The sequence below is a fragment of the Pelobates fuscus genome, chromosome 3 (assembly GCF_036172605.1).
Source record: "Pelobates fuscus isolate aPelFus1 chromosome 3, aPelFus1.pri, whole genome shotgun sequence".
In the NCBI taxonomy this organism is placed as follows: domain Eukaryota; kingdom Metazoa; phylum Chordata; class Amphibia; order Anura; family Pelobatidae; genus Pelobates; species Pelobates fuscus.
Window position 1 is genome coordinate 325,980,335 of NC_086319.1, and position 22,212 is coordinate 326,002,546.

Below are 22,212 nucleotides of genomic sequence, written 5' to 3' on the forward strand. Positions count from 1 at the left end.
TTTTATGTAAATCACCTCATTCCTGCACCGATGGACTCTGAATACTAATATCTTTTGTTGGCAATGTTTTAATTGAAAATGATGAAAACTTCAATTTCATAAACAAATAAGGGGGCTGGGTCTTTTTAAATATATTGTTAACAAAAATACTGCAGCTAAACCAGCCATTTCCGTGGTGCATATTAGCAACCCTCCTTTTCATATCAATTATCTTACTTGGCTTGTGATTGCTTAACCCCTTAATGACGCTTGATGGAGACCGTTAAGGACGCATGACAGAAAATTTCCGTCATTTACTAAAGTTAACCCCAGATTGCTGCGGGGTTAACGCTCCTCCGGTCTGCTACGGTTTTTGAGGCAGACCAGGAGCACCCGATCGTGCTATCCCTGCAGCTGTGATCACTCTGACAGGCTGGTCTGCCTCCCTGTGCTTACGCGTTCAGTGTGAAGTGCAGGGTGACGGACCAGCAGTGATCTTCTCCCTGTGTGAAAAAAATTAAGTTAATTTAAAATCCCACTCCCCCCCCCTTTACCCATTTTAAATAAAAAGTAACCCCTTCCCTGCCAATTGATCACTGACTTCAGTGATAAATTGGCAGGGACTACATTTACTGTGATCTGATTTTTTTTTTTTTGTTTAACCCCTGAGGGTTAACATTTTTTTTTAACCCTCACGGGTTAAATGTGTTTTATTAATTAATTTAAATATTTTAAATATATATATTTAGCTAGCTGGGGTGGATGGAAGTTAGTGAGGAATTTGGTGTTAGGCTAGCTAAGGGTTAACGTTAAAGTTTTTTAAAGTTTTAAAAAGTTTTTTTTTTTATAAATGTTTTTATAACGTTTCAAAAAAGTACAAGAAATCCCACCCCTAATAAAAATGAACCACTTCCCTGCTAGTTGATCACTGCCTACAGTAATCAAAATACATATCACAGTATTATACTGTGATCAGATTTTTTTTTATTCCCTGAGGGTTAACTTTTATTTTTTATTAACACTCAGGGGGTTCAATTTATTCCATTAATTAATTAAAATATTTAAAAAATATATATTTTGCTAGCTGAGGTGGGTGGGTGTTATGCGAAATTGGGGACTTTACTGTAAGTGCTGCTTACTGCTAGTTAGGGGGTAACGGTAAAAAAAAAACGTATAGAAATTTTAAAAGTGTAAAAAAGTTTTAAGAAAGTTGAAAAAAGTTACAAAAATGTAATAAGTAAAAAAAGTTTAAAAACGTTTAAAAAATGAGACCCTTGGTGTTGTACGTGGCCGGGGACCCTTGGTGTTGTACGTGGCTGGGTGGAGGAAGAGAGACCTTCAATGACATCAGTGAGGACAAGGAACGGGACATGGCTAGCTTGGTATCCAACCTTGTGCAAATGGGGAGTTTGTGGTTGTGCAAATGGACTGTTTGCGGTTGTTTGCGGTGCGTTAAACGGGGAGTTTGGTCTGTCACTGTGAAGCGGGCGTAACTCTTACACTACCTGATCGATACAACATCATACCTGATGTTTTAAAGCACGTTATTCCAAACAATTTAGGAATGTTAGGTGATTTATGCCCTTTATGGATTAAAACCAGACTCTGCATCAACTATGTAATTTTCCATGGGAGTTTTGCCATGGATCCCCCTCCGGCATGCCACAGTCCAGGTGTTAGTCCCCTTGAAACAACTTTTCCATCACTATTGTGGCCAGAAAGAGCCCCTGTGGGTTTGAAAATTCGCCTGCCCATTGAAGTCTATGGCGGTTCGCCCGTTCGCGAACATTTGCGGAAGTTCGAGTTCGCCGTTCGCGAACCGGAAATTTTATGTTCGCGACATCACTACCTGTGATGTCTACTTTATATAAATATATTCTGTTGTGTGGCAATTTTGTTTTCTGTGATGGCTACTAAACCTACAAGACAAATATATCAACATCTAAAATTGTTTCACATTTTATTTTAGTCCTTTTATTTTGTGACCTGTAACTTTCAAAATAAGCTGAAATCCTGTATATATTATGAGCTCTATAAATAAAGTCACAAAAATGAATTTATTTTGAATTACTTTTTCTAAGCTGGACATATTGTGCACACGCTATTATTGCCAAAACTGTGTTTTTTTGTTTTTTTCATTTTTTGGCATTTGTTTTATAATTAATGAGAATTTATCCATGTATATGTGACATCAAATTAATGCCCTTTTTGCCCTCTAAAAAAACGGTATATAATATGTGTTGGTGCAATAAATGATAGAGATGCAAATTGCGTTTGAACACAAACAGCATAAAAAGCAAAAATGGGTTGTGTCCTTAAGGCTAAGTTCAGTTTTTGAAGCTGCGTCCTTAAGGGGTTAATGTTAGTGACAGCTCTGTAAGCAAGGAGAATGAGCTACTGATGACATTTCTGCTCCCAGATCACTGATTCCAGTGCATGACAGCTTGTTTAAATTGCACAATCCCCTCCAGGTCAGATAAACATGAAGAAGAGTTAGGTGAATTGTACTTTCTGCTGGCAGATATTTGGTATGCAAAATATGTTATACAGCTGCAATCACCTGCATAAGCATATATTATTTTCAGAAATCGATGTATCCATGAAAAATATAGAAAAGCCACTAACACCTTCTCTTTTGTCCTTTTTTTTTTTTTTTAACTCTTATCCATCATTTTTCATTTCTACTCTAATAATCCTTTTAAATATGTTGGGTACTTACATCATGCTATTGTTAGATGGGACATATATCTGAAATATATAACAATATTTTTTTTCCTTTGTGGATTCTTCCCTGAAGCTGATGTACCTGCTTGTGTCACAGGGTGTTGAGGGGAGAACCTGAAGGTAGATGTGCATACTTGAAAGGACAATACAAAGGTCCACGAGGGATCCCGCAAGACCATAATATCCTCCAGTGAACAAGTCTTAAAATGTGCAATAGGACACCTATCCTACACAGCCATATTCCCTACTTTGTCTTGTGATATCTGTTGAACACACTGGAATTTCAGTGAAATCCCAATGCAGTCGGTGAAAGTATTTTTTTTATTTTTTTTTTATAAAGCTTTTATCTTTCTGAAATACTCAAAACTAACATGGTGGTGACAGAGCTGCTTTAATGTGGACTGTTCTAAAAAGAAACGTGACAGTAAAGAAACGAGGACCGGCTATATTTCATGGACCAGGTAAAATTGTCTGGTGTATTAAGAGCATATTTTTTGCTTCACCAAATTAAGAATGGATGTGATCTTTGTTATTAGAACAATGAATCACATCAAAATCAGTTACATGATGTTCCATCTATTTGCAGCAGGCTATTCAGTTGCTGTTTCTGCTCTCATGGGGGAAATTCATTATAGACACATCCGACATGTTCAGCTGCTGCTCAAATGTGCTGCTTAGTGCAGCAGCTTTGATGACATGATAACTGGTATGTTAATAAAACGGTGAACCTTAATGTGCGCGGATGGACAAAGTCCAAAAAAACACGTTGAAAAAAGTGGTCCTGCTTACTGACCTGTCTGCAAATTGTGTAACATGTTGGTTATCCCACTTATAAGTGGGGTCTTATACATGTTTGAAAACAAGCTTTATTTAGATTTCGTATGCTTTGAGATTCACAAACAAGAATTGGGACGAACAAACCATATCATGAATAACTCAAAGTATGGCTGCCAAAATGATCAATTTATACAAAACATGTGCAATCTAAAATCTTTAAAATCTCTAAAAATTTGGAGACCAAACCATCTTCAGATTAAATGACCTAACCCAGGTTTATTCACAGTGAATTTCAAATTTAAGGTCAAAATGGGAAAAGTCTTTAAACCAGCTATGCTTTCTCTTCCGCTATTATCTGCTTAAAGGTTAGTGGTAATGATGCCAGGAGTACCCTCACATCCGCTGTAGTTGGTATTTAGTAATGGTTTGCCCCCTTACCTGGCTATCTTCCTGGACTCTTTTCCTGCTGAGTTGCAGAGCTGGGAGCCAATGCAGTCATCATTGTTTGGCTGAGAACATGAGCTGACTGCCCTCAGACAATAAATGCAGTTCTGTGCAAAAACATCAACAAAAAAATACAGCACTGACATTAGGCATTCTGGAACTCTAGTCCCTGATTTGTCTAAGTGAAATTCCAACACAGTCAATATGAGTATTTCATAATGATATTATCTCTATAAAAAAAACTAATTTTGCAGAGAGGGAGGAGGGTTGACAGTACATTTTTGCAGAATATTGCACCATAAGCTTACCTTCCTAGTCATACCCCACATGCCAGAATGTAGCCCATGGATCAGCGCAGCTAGGGGAGTGGGCCTTGACAGAGCCAGGAGGTAGGCATAACAGCTAAAGGACGTTGAGTGACAGCTAACAAGTTGGGTAGGGTGGAGCTACGATGGGAGTATTTATACCTGCAATCTTATGAAATGACAATTTTCCTGTTTTTTGACAGCGTTGGAGAATGGCCAGGTTAAATCGGGGGGTAGATGGAGGAGGAAGTGGGCATCCTGAAGTTTAGTGTGGTTGGCAGGTTCGAGCCTGTCGGTACACCCCTACAGTGGAACTTGTGGGTAGCGATGTCTTAGTACACCCCTACAATTTGATCGGGTGGAAATGTGGTCATATTGGACGTCCAGTTTCTGTGTTAATATGTTAATTAGATTATTTATTGTTATTATTGTGGTGTCATTGCCAGGGGTATGTTATGTATATGGGAGGATGTTGACTTTAATAAGATTTGTTGTCAATGACCCTATTTATTATTCCTTAATTAATTAATTAATAATTAATAAAGCTCTGGACTAATATTTCCAACAGTATAACCTGTGTCCGTGTCTTAATGGGGTTTGGGTTAAGGTTAGCGCATATGTCGGTAAACCTGACTGTGCGCTTTTCGCAGTTCAGCCCCTAACAGTACTGAGTGAGCTACTACCTGGCTGCAGACAGTCAGAAAAACTACAGACATGTAATGATATCCTTACTGTATGTCACCGGGGGGTCCTCTCCTTCTAAATCAGGTTGCTTTGTTGTTGAGATCATTCAGTACTGTCAGTGGCTAAGTTATGTGTATCGGCAAGAAGTTTTTCTTCTGAGGTGAGAGGTAGTGGCTAAAGAGGCAGGCTTTGCAAGGCAGGTGCTCTGAGCAGTTGCTGCCTCTTGAGCGCAGCTCCACTGAGCTAAACAACCAGGAAGTAACAGGACATTTTGTCTGTTTGAAAGTCAAGGGGGTGTAACCAGGGTAATTTATAAAAGTATAAATTTCTATGGAAATCTGCACTTTTTGCAAAATATAAAGAGGGCACACTATTCACACATAAAGCTTTTCACCAAGCAAAAGTGCTTTAGGGGTCTGGAGTGTCCCTTTAACTCACAATGCTATTGCCACACTGTATGTACATCACGTGTTTATCTACATATTCACACTGTTTTGCTGACAGAATCCTGTTTAATGTATTATTTGTCTGTCATATCATACTAGCCATACTACTTCTGAGCAAAACAATAGTTTCCATTTGTGCTTACCGCAACCCTTATGATTTATATATTGCTAAGTATAATATGTTTGCATGACACTAAAAGCATTGTATCTGCTTTGACAAAGACACCAACATAATAAATAAATCATATTATAACCTGTGGGAGCTACTTGAAAAAACATCATCCAAAGAACGGTTACAGCTCATTGCAATTCTATTAAGCGTATGTTTAGGGGGAGAACAGCTAAAAGCTAGGAATAAAAATATTGGCAATGTAAATGTTTCAAATTGCACTCAGTACAGGACAGTGTAAGTATGGATTCTAGAGCCTCCACTTCAGCTGTTTTTACGACACAGCACTCAAAACTGGTTTAGCAGACATCATACATCTTCAGAAAATGACTGGAACAGAAATAGATCTGAGTGCATAATAAATCACGTGGGCGCTATTATCTGTATGTATGCAATTATGTAAAGTTGTTTTAGGTTATGTATATGTCATCAACAGATTGCTGAAAGACTCCCCAGAGTTATAATACACTCTTCTAATGAGCATCATATACAAATGAGAGAAGCTCCAAGGTTCTATAAGGAATGATCTTATGACCTATAAGACATTTCTAAGAAGATTTTTTTGCTACAGCTGTTCATGCTTTGGGCATTTTGGGCAGATAACTAATTATTATTCTATATTTTTTTTTTTGGCTACTGATATAAAATTATATTATAGAAGTTGTAAAGATATCTGATGATACCATTTAGGATCATGGAGAAAATCCACCTGCCCTATCAAATATAATACAATAATGCTCCCCTATAACCAAGCCTGGCACATGTGCAAGAGGAACAAAATAGGAATCTATGGAAAATCCTGCAAGACTGAGGAACATTTCATACGTCTTCGTGCGTGTGCCCAATAAGTTGATATAGACATCTATTGAGCATCATACTAGATCAACTGTAGCAAGTAATGGTAAATAGGAAATGGCCGTGTGTAAGCTCCACCAATTGCCACATTTTGCTAAAAATCAGGTCTTGCATGAGAATGTAGTCCCTACATTATTTCATTTATATCTTCTGATCATATTTTTTTGTCAATTCTTTATTTTTTTTATGAGCCATAGAGAACAATACATACTCTTAATTACAGCTAAACAATATTGTAAGACAATATAATACATTGTAGGTTTTTCATAGTCCAAACTAAACAAGACAAAAAACCTGAAAGAGTATACGATATTCTATAATCTTATTCAACGATCTGATGTCCCCTATCGATTACATGTTTTTTTTTTTTATTCTTTCTTTTTCCGTGCTTTGTGTGAACAAACATGCTAGTATCGCCACAATGGCAGGTACCTGCCGGAAAACAGTATTGGGGAATCAAAATCATCATGGCAGTTGTTAACAGCACAAAGGTTTTTGTTTTTCTTCAATGCACAATAAACAATAGGGTAACGATAGACTTAACAAGTATTTAGCAATTCTTATAGTGTTTTCATAGCGATAGTTATAAGATCATTGTATCAAATCAGTTAAGTCTCAGTTAGTAGGCTAGTTGGAGAAGACTGACTTGTGTGCGTTCTAGCAGTGTTCGTTTATGGTCAGGTGTGTAGTATGGGGCTGATGTAATGAGTTCTCTGGTCGTGATTCACTCCAGCCTGTTGCGGACGTAGTGTCAGCTTAGTATGCATGAGAGAGCCTGTGTGGGTGGTATAGCTCATACCGCTTCCCTTGTCTAAGGTATTGGTTGAGTCCTTTCGCAGGGTCGCGAGGCTTATGTGTCATGTCTGCCATATTATGTCATCAGGGGTTGCGAGTGTAAAATAAGGGTTGCATTATAGGAGAACCAACTAAGTATAAAACAAAGCATTTGAAGATTATAAGATAGGGCTGAGTGTGAAATTGTCCTCAGGACGTGGCTGCCAAGTATTCTTTTGCTGTAAGAGGGAGGTGAGAGGCTTGAGGGACCTCCGCCAGGCAAGGGTACTGTTAGAGAGGTCCTGATAAAAGGCCAATGACATGCCTTCCATTTGGTATGAGGACATTCCCTTGAGGGCCATAAGGACTGCTGTTTTGTCTGTTTCAGACTTAAATTGGACCACCAGGTCCCTCGGGACTGTTGCTGGTGCCTTAGCCGGTTTGGGGATGCGGAATAGGCCTTCCAGATTTATAGCTTTAGCCTGCCACGGTGGGAGTAGGGCAGCCATGAGTCTCCTCATTAAGTGTGGTAGTTCGGCGTCAAGTATGTCCTCCGAGATCCCCATAATTTTTAGATTATTCGGCGTCGGGCATCTTCTTGTGCCGCAAAGTGGCGGTCATGCAGTTGGTTTTGCTTTTGTAAGTCTCTGACCTCTTGTGGTAGGTTGTCCATGCGTTGTGAGCCTGTGTGTGAGGCTTTCTCTAGCACTCCGATGTGGCCCGTCAGGCCCTGCAGATCGTGGCTATGTCTGCCTGGAGTGTGGTTTTCAGATCGGCCAGGAGCTCTTTTAGAACAGCCGTGGTGACCGGAGCTGCATATGGTGTCGTCGAGCACGGTTTTGGCTTTGGGAATGCAGGTAGGATTTCGTCTTCCCCGTCCATGGATAGCTCATCGGAGAAATCCGAACAGCCCCCAGTGACGGCGGCCATTTTAGGCCCATATGTGACCTGCGCCTTCTTCCAGATTTCCCCGACATTCATTCCCATGGTCGGTTTGGGCTTTTTTGAGCTGGTACTGTCCTTCAGACCCGGTTAGTGGTGGTATAGTTTGTTCTAGCGAAAAATAGGCTTTCTGTGGCATAAAGCTCGGAGCTTCAGAGACATGCGACCGGTTGCTTCAGCAGCTAAGCTCCGCCCCCCTCGCTCACATGTTTTTAACTGATTAAAGAATCAGAAAATAAAACAAAATATGGGTGAAAGGGGAAGGATAATGGAAGGGGTTACCCTCTGTGATACAGGACCAGAGAAGCAAGAATGTGCTCTATCCTCAAGACATGATGTATTCTTGCCATTGTGTCCATACTTTTTTCCGAAAGAAGGGCTCTTATAACAATGCAGCCAAGTGATCTATTAAGTGGGCTTCTTAAATTTGAACTCTTACTTCACTTATAGATGGAACTGTAATTCTCAGTCAGGCAGCTGCCAGGGTTCTCCTTGCCACTAACATTATTTTATTAAAGAACTTCTGGACTCTTTTTGGGAAGACTTTTAAGGGGGTGACAAGAAGAGCAGCCAAGGGTCCAATGGGAAGGTTCTGTGTAAGTTCCCCATTTCTCTCTAGAAGGAAACCACCACCAGACATGTCCACCACATGTCGAGATATGTACCCTGGAGGCCACACAGTCTCCAGCAGGAGTCTGAGTGTGCTTTGCCCATATAATGCAGCTAGACTGTGGAGGTACCTGTTCTTGGGATATGACACATATAGATATACCTCTAGCAGCTTCCCATATATCCAGGGACGTTTTAGCCGCGAGGCAAACAAGGCATTTGCCTTGGGCGGCATTTTCCAGGGGGCGGCAAAAAAAGCCGGCCCCAAATGCCCAGGGTAAATGTCTTGTTAGCCTTGAGGCTAACTGACATGCTAGGCGGGCGGGCGGCAGTCGAGGGAGAGCTCCCCCTGAGCTGTCTGCTCAGCTCCCTCGCACGCCGCAGAGTGAGGCTGGGAGCCGGAATATGATGTCATATTCCGGCTCCCAACCTCACTCTGCGGCGCGCAAGGGAGCTGAGCAGACAGCTCAGAGGTTGCCCGCCCTGCAACCAGCCCAGCAGCCCGACCGGCAGCCCAACTAGACCCCAGGGAGATAGAGAACCCTCCCCACCCCCAGCATTACCAAAGGTAAGGAGGCTGGGGGGGTGAAGTAAAAACAAAGGGGTTAATGTGAGTGTGTGTGTATATGTCTGTCTGTTAGTGAGTGTGTGTGTGTGTGTGTATATGTCTGTCTGTTAGTGAGTGTGTGTGTATACGTTTGTCTGTTAGTGAGTGTGTCTGTTAGTGTGTGTGTGTGTCAGTCTGTTAGTGTGTGAGTCTGTGTGTGTGTGTGTCTGTTAGTGAGTGAGTGTGTGTGTGTCTGTGTGTGTGTGTATGTCTCTATTGTTCTGCAGTATGTGTGGGTGTAACACCCCGCTGAGGTCGTGTTCAGTCCTTGAACTCAGGTGCAGTAGCACGATCCACAGAGATCCTGAGGTTGAGAACAGGATTCTGTCAGGTTGGTGATGGCACTTGTCTTTAATAAAGAAACAGAAAATCCAAGGCAAGTTATCCGAAGAAGGGCCAGGCAGAAATCAAGGCCAGATGGTCCAGAGGTCAGGGCAGGTGGCAATCAGCAAAGTCAGGAAACCAGCAAGGACAGGAAACACAGGGAAGCAAAGGCTAGTAGTTCTGAGGCAGGCAACAAAACAAGCAAGCACTGACTGAAAGGTGTGCTCTGCTTTTAAATAAGTGGCTCAATCACATAACCTCAAGTAGGCCTCACCTATGGAAGGGGCTTGCTGAGGTCAATATAACTGACTGTGGGACTGATAGCTGATTCTGGTAGTCCCCAAATTTATTTCTTCAGGACCTATCTAATCAGGGCTGATTAGATAGGTCCTTAAGCAGATGTTTTATGGAGTCTAAGCTGTCTTATAAGCTGTTTGCTTTTTCAGCTATCTCATTGTGAGGCAAAACCACCTTCTCAAGGTTTGCCGTTCAGATCTCAAGGGCCTTAATCTGAGCGCTATTTGGACAACTTAGGCGTTAAGATCCAGGCTATCCAGGGATATAATGCTTGTGGGGGTTCAGATATATTATGTGTATTTTTAATATTTTATGTTTTATACTTGTAACTATGTAACTCTAGTGCCTGGGAGATAATTAGTTTAAGCAAACTACACTAAATTATCGCCCAGACACAGAGACTCCGGGCGTGTTGTGGGAGTGTTCGGGGCGTGTTTTACTATGCTTTTGCTTGAGACCCCATGCTGGGGGTCTGTGTATATAAGTGTGCCATTGGACTGGAATGAAACATTACAGTTGTACCCTTTATCAAGTTGCGAACAGCGAACTGATTGATTTTTCCCATGACCTTAGGATTTCGGGAGAGTATGAATCAGCGTACTATGCGAACGGACTATAATCACTTAAGCCTCTAGCCTTTTCGGGAGTGTACGAATGAACGGAGTATACGAAATACAAGGTGTTCATTACATTTATAAGTGACAATGGATACAGGAGCAACATTGAAAATAAACATTTGCCATTGTAGCCCAACGAGCACAGAAAACTACATATTTGGCACAGATGGCTGCAGACAACAAGGAGGTTTGGCAGTGGTAGTTCTGAGCTGGAAATGATGATTCCACCTAGATTTAGGCTCCTGTGTGTCTGCAACCATTGTTACAATAACAGGACAAACCGAGCACCATAAGGGGACTTTATGTCTGTCTCTGTTTATCTCTGCCATGGGTTTATATCTAGATTGTACAGCAATACGATTATCAAGTGATAAAAGTGTAAGTGGAATGCTGTAAGCATAATTTACTTACCCCTATTCTAACTTGGGGTTATTTTGCACCATGTTAATGAAAAAAGAAAAATACAAACAGTAGTGGAGTACAGTAAAGTGCAATAAAAGTGTGATAAACAGTCAGTGAGTAATACCACTCACTCATATTGTACCACTCACATTTGATATGGCCTTAACAGATCTTGAAAGCCTCTATGCATTTTAGGCAGCAGCCAAACTATTCTGTTTGGTGTTTTCTTCAATGAAAGAAAACATAGAGACAATCTAGTGCAGTATGTTTGAGAATATGATAAGTATAAATAGTAACCAAGATTCTTTGCTCACCTTGGCAAGAGCCTAAAGAACCAACTCTGAGTATAGGAAATGTAGTGTCAATCAGGGTGACACCTCCCTCTTTAATATGTACCTCCCAGGTACACAGAAGTCAAGATATTGCGATATGGATTCCCAGCTGTGCAATAATTTAATAATAAAATGTATGAAAACAAGGTGAAGAAGGAGCAGAGCTGAGCGGACGCCATCTCCATCAGCTCCCGACCTCGCAACTATAAACTTGAGAATATCGCGGGCATCTCAACCCACTCGCAGACATCAACCCCACTCCGAGCATTGGGTAACCGTGAGGAGCCGACTAATGCCCTTCTTTCACCAACCGAAGCCGGGAAAGGTGAAACTAAAACACCGGGCCTACCTCACTCCCACGAGATATGACCTGGAGACTCTCCTAGACAGCATCGGGACGACATACCGCCCGGACTCGGAGGAGACGGTCACCGCAACACACAGCAGCACCACTGCAACCATGGGGCACCGCACGCAAAAACAGCACCCGGCAGCGGCAACAGACCAACCAAACATCGGGGAAATGCTACAACGACACGCACCCTCCAAAATGGCCGCCACGAGATCCTCCACAGTAGGCCTCCCGCCGGCACTATCGGAGCGGGCTCACTCACCGGAGCTAAGGCCTGAAGACAAGCGACCCAACTCACCCCTGGCTGGCACAGAGCTGAGTGAGAACACCTTTGCCACGAAACAAGATGTCAGGATCGGGACAGGGATCCAACACGCAGAGTACAAACAGGTACAGGATACGTATACCGGACCTTAGAATGGCCGGACTAACGTACGGAGAATATAGAGAATGGTCAGAGACAAGCCGAGGTCGAGGGAACGAGAGGACAGGTAAGCGAGGAACAAGCCGGGTCAAGGATAACAGAGGAAAACAGAGTAAGTCAAACAAGCCGGGTCGGAACCAAAGGGATAACTGAAAATACCAGAGCACTGTGTGACTAGGCAGGCTAGAACCACGACAGGGCAATGAGCAAATGAGAGAAGCACTGTTAAATACCCTGGCTCAGAAGGGTAGACACGCCTCCGACGAGTCCTGATTAGTCTCCAAACAATTGAGTGACAGGTCGTTCCGGGTTGGCGTCATGACGTCGACTTCCGGACGTCATGCTACAAAAGGAAGTGACTCCCTCGCGGCCGGCGTTTATGTGACCGGGTGGACCGCGAGGAACAGGAGAAACAGACCGTCCGGATGGATAGACGTCTAAGTCTCTACCTCTCCCAGAGGCAGAGACCTCAGGTACCCTGACACAAGACCTGCAAACATGGATGCAGGAGATTCAATCCCTGCTAGCCGCGGATATTGGTACTCTCAAGACGGACGGACGTAAAACCGCAGAGAGGGTGAGTGCCATGGAAGGGGACATACAATCATTAACCAGTGGGACATCAAATCTCACTGCAGCCCTGCAATCCCTGCAGACTGCCCACCAAGCACTAACGACACAGGTGGCCACCCAGGAGGACCGCCTGCGTCGCAATCATATTAAGCTTAGGGGAGTCCCAAAAGGAATCACCCCAGAGGAGTTGCCCCACTTTGTGAGGAGGCTTCTAACCTCCATACTACCGCCAGCTACAGCCAGAAAAATCACCATAGAGGGCATATTTCGCCTGCCAGCAGGCAACAACACACCAGCCGCGGAGGCTAGGGACGTTATACTAAAATGTGCTACAACACAAGATAAAGCGGCAATACTGGCAGCAATCAGAGGCAAGACTCCCCTACCATTTGAAAACTCCAACCTGTTCTTTTTTCAAGACCTCACTCGAGCGACACTACACTGGCGGAGATCAATAAAACACTTAACAAGCCGCCTGAGAACCGCAGGCATACAGTACAGATGGGGCATGCCGCGAACCCTGCTGATTCCGCACAATGGGACTATTCATAGAGCCACATCGGAGTCAGACATACCTGCAGTCCTCACTTTTGGGACTATCGGACGCTCTCCAGATAACAGCCCAGACAGGACCATCCCGGATGGGAAATCCAGCCACCACGAGACCATTTACCCCCCAATCCCCGAGCACAGGCTCGGAAACCTGACACAGCCTGCAAGAAGGCCTAGCCAACCCGGCTCAGGCGGACTCTATTATACTCGCATACTGAACTGTTACTCTTTTTATATAACTGTTTAGTTATTTAGTTATACATGTTACTACCTCTGTTATTAACCCACATACTCTGTAACATCACCCAATCACCCACCCACACACTCAGAGATAATCATACACTCAGTGACAAGCACACGAGCCCTCACTAACGCAGGAAAGCTCCAGACAAGCTACCTACACCCCCCCCCCGCAGGCCCTCTAGGTTAGGGGCCCCCACAAGGACGCTACAGTACAGCTGACCGGCTCAAAAAAAACTGACCACAGCTAAAGTAGCACCACGGGTAGACCACCCTTGACATCTCATGAACGCCACAAACTAGTGCACTTACACATAGTAATACATAGCCTCATCAGGAGTACAACCATGTGACCCTAACTACGAAGAGCAGAAATAGGGGCTACCACTACCACATGTAGGGTTATACACCCAGAAACATATGTAAGCACTAATGCACGCAACCGTTATGCAACATGTTATAAAAAAAAGAAAATATGTGCTGAACAACTTGACTAAAAACCGTGTAATGCATATTCTAAACTTTTGTACTTGTCAATATAATGCATGAAACCAAATAACGCACAAACAAAATAAAGAATAAAAAAAAAAACAAAAAAAAACAAGGTGAAGAAGAGTGGGGACTGACTGCCGACCGAGACAGATGCATGAAGCTGGTGCTCCTCATGGAAAGCTTAAACTTAAACCAAACAGAGAACAAGGTGATTGTGCACTCAATGGTTAAAAACCTCACAGCTCATGGGCGTGGTCTCAACGCTAACGAGAGCAGACGCATGTCGGCTAAGCTCCCGCGGCCGGCACACTAAACGGCGGATTTCGGGGCTCCTACCTACCCTTACCCTGCCCGAGAACGAACTACACAGCTCACCTCACAATGGGGAAGAAAGCAAAGAAGCTCAAAACCCTTACCGGGAACGGCACCCGCGATATCGCCGACCTCCTACAACCGCGGCCTAGGCCCAAAATGGCGCCGCAACTTGACTCGTACTACACATCCTCTGAGGATGAAACTCTGGATGCACCGGATGACATCCCCTGCTCGGTGGGCATAATTAGCCCACGAGTAGAGGAAGACCTGACAGCCCCAGCGACTAAAGGTGATATTAAGACTCTGCTGTCAAATATCAGAGCCTTTTTCAATGCAGATCTGAATGTCATACGGGAGGATGTAACAAAGGTAACTGCCAGAGTACAGGCCAACGAGGACACCATCACCTCCCTAGCCCACAAGCAAGCAAGTACCACAGAGCTACTGCTGCAGCTCCAAGCATCACACAAGACCATGCAGGTCAGACTGGATGCCCAGGACGATGCGAGGAGATGCAATAACCTTAAAATAAGGGGCATAGCCGAATCAATTACGGAACAAGAGCTGCCCCATTTTTTACGCCGGCTATGGACTACCTTGCTGCCGCAGCGCTCTGCAAAGAGCATACAGATAGACGGCTATTACAGGCTTGCCAAATCAAACAGGGCCCCGGCCGGAGTGCCCCGAGACGTCCTGATACGTTTCCCACTGCTTCGCGACAAGCTGGCCCTACAGGACAGTATAAAATCCAGAACACCCCTCAAGTTCGAGGAGATGCAACTTCAATTCTTACAAGATCTATGCCGCTCTACCCTGGAATGGAGACGATCCTTTCAACAGGTGACAAAGATCCTGCGCTCTGCAAACATCAGCTACAAATGGGGGCCGTCTCGCGCACTAATTGTTCCGAAAGACGGGAACACACATCAGCTTCCAACCGCAGAAGACTCCACGGCATTCCTTCAGGGACTGGGCCTCACCATGGAATCTGCCCACACGACTCGCCCGGGACACAGCTGGGACATGCATAGGATCGTTCCTTTTACCCCACGCTCCGCAGCTGACACCGGCTGACGCTGAAGATGAGCAGCCAATAGAAAAGGGACTGACCCCTACACCAGACCCCGATGCTTATGCACCACTGCCGTTTAAATGTTTAAAAGTTAATGTTTTAATGCCTGTTAACACCCAGAGCTTTGCTCAACACTGTTCACACAGCTGATCCCAGGTGCTAGTACACCTTAGTACACCCCCCCCCAACACTCTGGGGTAATTGAGTGTAAATTGTTAAACGACTCACACGACTGTCCACCGTAGTACCTATGTGTCCGGCAGGGCTACAGCTTCCTTATATAAGACCCTTGGGGCTGGGTCCCTCTAACAGATCCACGGCCCTAATCAACTTAAAACGCCCTACATTACTTCACACGACATACAACCATTAGAAACCCAACACCTATATCTTACTAGTGTATCACAACACTCTGCAGGTGTCCTAGAACCTGACGCCCAAACCAAGGACATAACCTTGCATACCTGCAGAGTGCTTAATGAACTCTACTCAAAAATAAAAAATGTGCACTATTGAATCACACTGTACCAATATTGTTGAAATGTGGCATACGAAAGCTGTTGTGGCACAGTATGCATCCTTGTTAACTCCTTGCACAAAGAAAATAAAGAATTAAAAAAAAAACAAAAAACCTCACAGCTGATGATGGTAATTAAAACCTATATAATATGAAAGATAAAAATATCATGGTATAGTACGTAAACACAAATCAGAATGGTGAGATAACTTGGAACACTCACAAATTTCAGAGCCAGTTAGTAGCTCTATTCTAGAGCCAACTCATAACCGACTCTTTAATTTGTGAGTGTTCCATTCTGATTTATGTTTATGTACTATACCATGATATTTTTATATCATATAGGTTTTAATTGCCATCACCAGCTGTGAGGTTTTTATCCATTGTGTCCTTATTCCCTGTTTGACCTAGGTATGTATTAAGTGTGAAAGTGACATTGCACTTGGGTGATTTATTGACTGAACTGGGTTTTAATTACAGCACAATTGATCCCTAAACATGTTAAGTTATTGTATTTAAACTTATACCAGTAAAACTATTTATTTTTGACTGACGCCTTGCTATACATATACTATGAAATAATAAGCCTGAAATTTGATAAAATTTGGTAGCCATGCTAAATGTTGCCAGGGTCAATTTTCTAGGTGGCCCGTGAACGCACTTAGAGGGGGGAAAACATCTGATCTTCTGTGCTAAGTTGTCCCTGCTTGTCTTTGGGCCCTGTCCTCCCTTCCTTTCTATATTGGTCCCCACTGGTGTGTTAACCTGATCTCTGCAGAGGGGCTTTTCTGACCCTGCTAGGCTGAATGTCCAAGGCCTACTCTTTAAGATGGGTAATGACACTGATGTCATCTCTGTGAACTCACCTGTAATTTGTTTAGCTGACTGCCAGGAAGAGAGTACATACCACCATGAGTATCAGCTGAGAAGGAGAAAGAGCTTTTCCCCTTCCCACCACGGCGCTCCTGCTGTACCACTAACGATGTAGGCTGAAAAGTCACAGGTATAGTGTTGGCAACATTTAATTGTTAGCCCAGAGTTCCCTGGAATACTGAGAGAGAAATATACCTCCAATTTTATAATGTATGACCGTGACACTTTAACGTTCCATATTTGAACTTAATTGTAGAGCACATTGTGGGATATTGCTCTGGGTGCAAGATTTTAATGCAAAGTTAAAACAACATGGTGTGGGTTAATGCAGCAGGTGTGGAGTTTATAAATATAGTTTCATGTAGTACTATGAATTTAATCAAAGAGTTGGTGTCACATTGTGAATTATTATAATTCACAATGTGACACCAACTCTTTGATTAAATTCATAGTACTACATGAAACTATATTTATAAACTCCACACCTGCTGCATTAACCCACACCATGTTGTTTTAACTTTGCATTAAAATCTTGCACCCAGAGCAATATCCCACAATGTGCTCTACAATTAAGTTCAAATATGGAACGTTAAAGTGGCACGGTCATATTATAGTACACATTATAGATTAGTTTTTGGCTTACTACATGGTTTATGACTGGTTTTAGGAGGGGCTTAAGTCAATATATCATTCCTCCCAAGAGTCCTTATTTAGGATGGACCACCCCTATTTTGTACCCAAGTCTCCCTGACCCTTTTTAATACTAGGGACAATTACATTTAGATAAATAAATAGCATTTAGGTCACCAACAAATGGCATTTAGATAGATAATTTCCTCCCAGCGAAACCAATGGGTGGAGGGAGGACAGTAGTAAGTCCCAGGATTATTAAATAGCCCCACATGTTGTCCATGGGTGGGTCTTGGGGGCAGGGCTGGATTAACATAGGGGCTGATGGAGCTGCAGCTCTAGGCCCAAGCCCATGGAATAGGTCCATTGATTTAAAAAAAAAAAAAGTTTGCCAGGTATATCTCGGGTCTTTCTTAGGGTTGCCAGTTATTTCTCAGAAGTATTTCTCAGGTATTTGAGGCTGCCTAGCCTGTGCCGGTATTGGAGTAATACCGGCAATACAAATATCAGTCTCAGTATAAACAGAGATTATTCTGCAATACCAGCGCCGGCCAGTAGGGGTGTGTGTGAAGAGGCGCAGGGATAAGAAGTTACAGCATCTCCCTCCCTGCCTCTTTCTACTCACTGAGGGAGCAGCTCTGCACAGAGAGTCCAGACAGCAGCTCCAAGCCTACAGAGACAACCAAAGCTCAGGTAAGTGAGGGATGGGGGGAAAGGCTGCAGGGAGACACTGGGAGACACTGAGACACTAGGGGACATTGTGAGACATGGAGACACAGACACTAGGGGACACCGGGAGACATAGGGACACTTGGGAACACTGAGACACTAGGGGGCACTGGGAGACATGGGGACACTGATACACTAAGGGACACTGGGAGACATAGGGACACTTGGGAACACTGTGACACTAGGGGGCACAGGGAGACCTGGGGACACAGACACTAGGGGAAACTGTGATGGGGACGGTGAGAGACTTGGGGACACTGGGAGGCATTGGTACACTTGGTGACACTGAGACACTAGGGGGTACTTGGAGACACTAGGGTAAAATGTGGGAAATGGGGATAGTGAGAGATTTGGGGACACTGAGACATTGGGACACTGGGGACCCTGAGACACTATGGACACAGTGGCCCCATGTTTCCCAGTGGCCCCTAATCTCTCAGTGTCCCCATGTCTCCCAGCCAGTGTCCCTAGTGTCTCAGTGTCCCCATGTCTCCCAGTGTCCCTGGTGTCTCCCAGTGCCCCATGTCTCCCAGTTTCCCTGGTGTCTCTCAGTATCCCTAGTCTCCCAGAGTCCCCTAGTCTCTCAGTGTCGCCATGTCTCTCAGTGTCCCCATGTCTCACAGTCTCTAAGTGTCCCCTAGTGTCCTAGTGACATGAGGACACTGGGAGACATGGGGACACAGACTTTAAGGAACACTGGGAGACATGGGGATACAAACACTAGGGGACACTGGGCGACATAGGGACACAGACACTAGAGGACACTGAGAGACATGGGGCTACTTTTAGACCCGGGAGACATAGGGCACTCTCAGTGTCCCCATGTCTCCCAGCCAGTGTCCCTAGTATTAAGAGTATCCCCATGTCTCCCAGTGTCCCTGGTGTCTCTCAGTGTCCGTAGTGTGCCAGTGTCCCTAGTGTCTCAGTGTTTCCTAGTCTCCCAACGTCCCCTAGTCTCCCAGTGTCCCCTAGTGTAAAAGAAAAAAATCTCAGGCACTCACTGTGATAGATTTAAGCAGGTTTATTGGACACCGCAACGTTTCGACCTGTACCCAGGACTTTATCAAGTCTCCAGTGTCCCCTATGTATCACAGTGTCCCATATGTATCAGAGTGCCTCAGTGCCCCATGTCTCCCAGGGCCCCTGGTGTCTCTCAATGTCCGTAGTGTCTCAGTGTCCCCATGTCTCACAGTGCCCATAAGTGTCTCAGTGTCCCCTAATATATAAGAAAAAAATGTCAGGCACTCACTGTGAAAGATTTAAGCAGGTTTATTGGACACCACATTGTTTTGACCTGTACCCAGGTCTTTATCAAGTCTCCAGTGTCCCCTATGTATCACAGTGTCTCAGTGCCCTATGTCTCCCAGTGTCCCCTTGTATCTCATAGTCACCCAATGTCCCCATATCTTCCAGTGTCCCCAAGAGTGCCAGTGTCCCCAGGTCTCACAGTGTTCCCTAGTATCTTAGTGTCCCCATGTCTCCCAATGTCCTCTAGTGTCCTAGTGACATGGGGACACTGGGAGATATGGGGACACAGACACTAAGGGCCTGGGAGACATGGGGACACAGACATGCCCCTTTTTTGGGTATGTTCGCCCCTTTCGGCAGTTCTGGTTATGTGATTTGCGTCAGTGGCCCACCCTTTTACCCCGTCCATAGACTTCCTGCTTTACTGGACACTGCTGTTAGGGGGTTTGGATTCACTTGAAAGATGAAAACGTGAAATTAGCATAGGGTATGTGTATTCTCATTGCTGCATCCAATGAGTTTCCCTCCAGCACCATCTCCATCAGATACATGATGCTTGGAAGGTAGGACTATTTTAGTGTTTTTGGTCACTAAGATTTTGTAATTAGTCCCATCATAATTGTCAGCACCAGGCCCACTGGGCTCTTAATCTGGCCCTGCCTGGGGGAGACAGTGGGATGTCCCAATGTTGATGTTCATATTTATAGCTTCTATCTGCTGGTGGTAAAATGTTTGAGCCCCCCTAGGAAATATTTTAGTGCCCCAGCTCACTGCCCATAGGTTGGTACTGGAGGGGACTCAACAGTTTATCCCTTGTTTTATTATATAGCTACCACTAAATGTCTATGGGCTGGGTAAGGGCATGGTTCAATTACTTAACTGTGTTTATAGGGCCTTTCTAGTTACTGGACAGTAACAGCTTTTGGTTACAGTGAGCAGCCATTGGCTGCTCAATTTTTAGTAGATATTCCGCCACCCACAGCATGGAGGGAGAGAAAAGTTTTAAGCTTCCCTTTAGTAATATGGGGTAATATTGGGTCCATTAGGCTTTTTTAAGAGGCTTGCTAGTTCTGTCCAGCTGCCATATTGTTAAGAATCCTACCAAAGATTTTTTTAATAATTTTTTTTTCTTTTGGCAGTACATATAGTTCTTGCAGTTATCTTTTGCTTGCAAATGGACGAATGGGGGGGAGTTGCACCAACATTTTCCGTCCTAGAGCAGGATTAACCTTAAGGTATTCTTATTGCACTAGAACGATGAGTCTTATTGCACTAGAACCATAAACCACTTCTATACGAAGAATGTAGCAGGGAACCCCAAACTGGAAACCTCCCTAGGACCTTGTGGGAACTTAATCCTTCCCTTCCACTGAAGGAGGCTGTCAGTCTGGCATCAAGCATACCAGGTTGAATGACAGCCTGTCTGGCTGGCCTCCTAAATGCAATGCCCGTTCACACCAGGGAAACCAGGGGACTAAATTGGGACCACAGAACAAGACCGCAAAATCAGGACTGTCCTGCCAAAATCAGGAAAATTGGGAGGCCTTTTGCTAGTATAGTAGCAAATCGAAACTGCTATATGTGTGAAATGGTGCCTTGTTTTTTCAGCACAGTGCTATGATGAACAATGGCAACCATCCTATCGCTTCATACTAAAATGAGAACATTTAAAATTCTCTATTTTGACAAACAACAAAAAGACCACCACATTATTTAACACAAACAAAATGTTGCCCGGTTAGTACCTTCTTATTGTGAAAAAAAAAAGAGAATATCTTTCCATCGAAAGCAGTAAATACATTATTTTAAATACATTTCCAGACTTAAATACATTTTTGTTATGGTGAAAACGCAGCTGCTGAACACCCAACTAACAAAGCAGAGGCCATTTTGACCTCATGATTGTCAGCACTTCTCAAAGTAAATTCCCTCATTGTCCTTATAAAGGGTGAGTGACACACTAATGATTGCTTGGGGAGTTAACTCCTTCATGACTGTTTGCAAATTACCGAGCACCAACATGGAGATATTCCATGACCTCTTTGTTATGTGGTCTAGTTTTAAGTGATCAGGTTTGAAAGGGGTTAATGTGCAGAGTTCCTTTGTTTATCATATATTTCTATAGTGCTCTGGGTCCCTTGTGAACCTTCTAAAAAAAACACTTTACAGGGGATTACTGGTATGGGAGCATTTGGTGAGATCTCAAATGACTTGTAGAAATAGAAAGGGAATATGTTTAGGGAGAAAGTGAAAACTTTTAAAAACAGAAATGACCCAGCTGGTGTTCCTCTCATATACCAGCAGGTATCTTATTCCTAAACCATGGGTGTGAAAGCTCCCTCCAGCCTCTCTTGGTACTACAGGGAGGGTTAAAGTGTGTTTTGGCTACTTGCAGCTTCTCACATTCGCCCTCAAGCAAGAAAATAAACATTGGATAATTTGAGCTGATTTGGCAGAGCACTTGTCACTAGAAACTAGTCACAGGTGCTGGAGGCCTTGTTTTTTTGCCCTGGCCAGGGGGTGGAGCTGTTGCAGCACATTAGTGGATAATGAGGTGAGAATGTGGTGACAAGTGGAGGTGACAATCATCTTGTCACACCTAGTGGTTGCACAGGAGAGGCCAATTTAGAATTTAAACTGATAAAGAGCTGGTGCATGTTCCCCAGGCCTCCTGGAGAGGGGAGTCTCCCAGGTACACATAACCTCTCCAGCAGACATCAGTGCTTGTACCTTGTAACCGAAACAGGAGGAGGTAAGAAGGCTATCATGGGAGGCAACTAGCCAAATAAGGGCTACTTTAAGCTGTACTGAGAGAAGAAGAGCATTTAGCAGCCAAATGTCCTGGGTTCAGTTTCAGGTAGAGGTTTGTGGAGGCCTAGCCAAGGCACTAAGGCCTTTTGGGGACAGC